The 2589-nt window shown below is 37.0% G+C and overlaps 1 non-coding gene across 1 annotated transcript; it reads left to right on the top strand.

The window, feature by feature from the left end:
* The first annotated feature begins 602 nt into the window (after window positions 1-602).
* Window positions 603-710, top strand: LOC117931480. Its single transcript, XR_004654053.1, has one exon. It is a non-coding gene; the product is annotated as a small nucleolar RNA R71 (small nucleolar RNA).
* The last annotated feature ends 1879 nt before the right edge of the window (window positions 711-2589 follow it).

Raw genomic sequence — 2589 nt, 5'->3', positions numbered from 1 at the left:
TATTACTTGCTCAAGATTTGAAGCTTGTTGAGATGCTTTGATCTGGTTGTGTATACTGAGGTGCTTTTGGCTTCCAGGAGAAATTTGGATGGTTCCTCCAATTTGAGTTGTAAGTATCTCCGTATGAAGCATTGTTGTTGGGCTTGAATTGTCCAATGACATTTGCTTGATCTCCAAACATTTCCCTAGCAGTTGGAATTGTAGGGCACTCCTTCACCAAGTGCTCATAAGATTGACAAATAGGACATGGCTTGACTTGCACTCGTGTCTTAGCAACAGTTTGCACTTCATGTATCTTTTTTAGTTCAAGCTCCTCCAATCTTCTTGTCATAGCTGTAACCTTTGCTTTCATATCAATATCTTCATTCAAGGTGTACATCCCAACCTTAACATTAAAGGCATTTGGTTGAGACTTCGTCTTTCCCACTTCTCCTTTGTTCAGTTTATCCCATCCCCTTGAAACTTCAGCCACATAACTCAAGAAGTCCATGGCTTCCTCCGAATTCTTACTCATGAAATCTCCTCCACACATAGTCTCGAGGAGTTGCTGCATTGAGGAAGACATTCCGTCACAAAAGTAACTCACTAATAGCCATGTATCAAAACCATGGTGAGGACAAGCATTGATGGCTTCCATGTATCTCTCCCAACACTCATAGAATTTCTCATTCTCTTTAGTTGAGAAGTTTGAAATTTGCCTTTTTAAGTCATTTGTTCTATTAGTAGGAAACAATTTCTTAAGGAATTCAGCTTGCAAATTAGTCCAAGTTCGGATACTCCTTGGCCTTAAAGAATTAAGCCAAATTTTGGCCTTATCCTTCAAAGTAAAAGGAAATAGCTTTAGCCTCATCAAGTCAATTGAGGTTCCTCGCTCTTGGAATGTATTACAAACATCTTCAAATTCCTTGATATGTGCATAGGGATTCTCACTTTCCATCCCATGGAAAGTAAGTAGAAGTGGAACAATATGCGGTCTAATTACTAGCTGCTCTGTAGGGGGCACTATACATGATGGTGCACGCATACGAGGTGGATGCATGCGGTCCCTCATTGATATGAATGCATTGGGATTGTCCTGATGACCATGGTGACTATGCTAATCTTCAGGTGTAGCTTCCATGATATTCAAGCTCAATTCCAATTCCTTTTTATGAGGTGTTTCAAGTTTCACAAGCCTTCATTCACTATCCCGTATCCAATTTGGCATACACAACTAGTATTAGCTGTAACAAAAACAAAGAAACAAAAAGAAAACAAGACTGCAAAAAGACTAAGATGAACTAAAACTAAATTAAAAGATATGTTAAAATATGAACAAGTAGAAGAAACAATTAAAAGAGTTAGAAAAATGAAAGAAAAATCACCAAACTTGTGATGAAAATCACAAGTACTCTGAAATAATAATATCATTTTGAAGTTGGCACCTTTCCCAGCAACGGCACCATTTGATTCGTTCCCAATTGGTGTAGTAACCTATATCACCATGTACTAGGATAGCCTCAGCTAGCATAGCATAGTGGCTCTAGGAACGTTCACTAGGAAGGGTTTTCAATTTACAATTGATATATATTCAAAGTTGAATTGGTGTCTTTTCATTTCAAGGTTAACTTTAAAAGAACACATAAACTTTGGTTGAAAAAGGATTGATTCTAAGCTAACCAAAAATAGTAACTGATTTTAATTACAAAGAAAAGCGATTCTTAGAGTTTTTGGATCATTGGGGTCAGGCTCCTAAAACAAAAATAGAGTTCCTGTCACTTGAATATTTTCCTCGCATTGGAGATTTAACATATAGTTATTTCTCGAATCGATGTGATACAAATGTTTCCCTTTTATTGATTCAAAAACTAATTCCCTCTCACTGATTCATCTTGCAATGGCTCGTGCCTCTCACCTAGCATTTTCCATTCAAGGTGATCCTTAACCTTGGATTACCCTTCAAAAGCTCGCAAGAGATAACTAATGGATGTCTCCTTAGAGTCCAAAAGCTTACCAAGTGTTGGCCATTCTAGAAAATCCTACCTTTGAACCACCTCCCAAAGACTCACAAGAGATAAACTAGTGCATCTCAATGGATAGAGATCACTTGCTTTACCAAGTGTTGGCCCAAATTATTTAAAGGCATTTTAAGTTAACTAAAAACATAGAAACCATTAACGGGTCACACTTTCTCTTCATTAAAAGTTGAAACAATAAAACTTCCAATTTTTGCATTCGGCACCTTACCCAGCTTCCTTAACTCCAAGAGACAAAAAACCTAGCCACTCATTCTCTGAGGAAACATCCTCAAAGCTTGTTTGGCTAGTGAGAAAAATACAATCAAAATGAGTAGGTAAGGCACAACAAAGCTCTGTGTATTACTTCCTTCAAAACTATACAAAAAGTTGGTCTTTGAGAACAAGCTCCCGAGATGTCCTGTGTAAAGAAAATTACACAATATATATGAGGTTATTCAACCCTTTCTTCTTACTTCCTAACTAAGGAGTATATATATATATATGAGGTTATTCAACCCTTTCTTCTTACTTCCTAACTAAGGAGTCCTATGATTGGTGGATTACAATGAGAAAATGAGGATTTAAACAACAA

Source organism: Vitis riparia, chromosome 14 (genome assembly GCF_004353265.1).
Source record: "Vitis riparia cultivar Riparia Gloire de Montpellier isolate 1030 chromosome 14, EGFV_Vit.rip_1.0, whole genome shotgun sequence".
NCBI lineage: Eukaryota > Viridiplantae > Streptophyta > Magnoliopsida > Vitales > Vitaceae > Vitis > Vitis riparia.
This window is presented reverse-complemented; position numbering and strand designations above follow the sequence as displayed.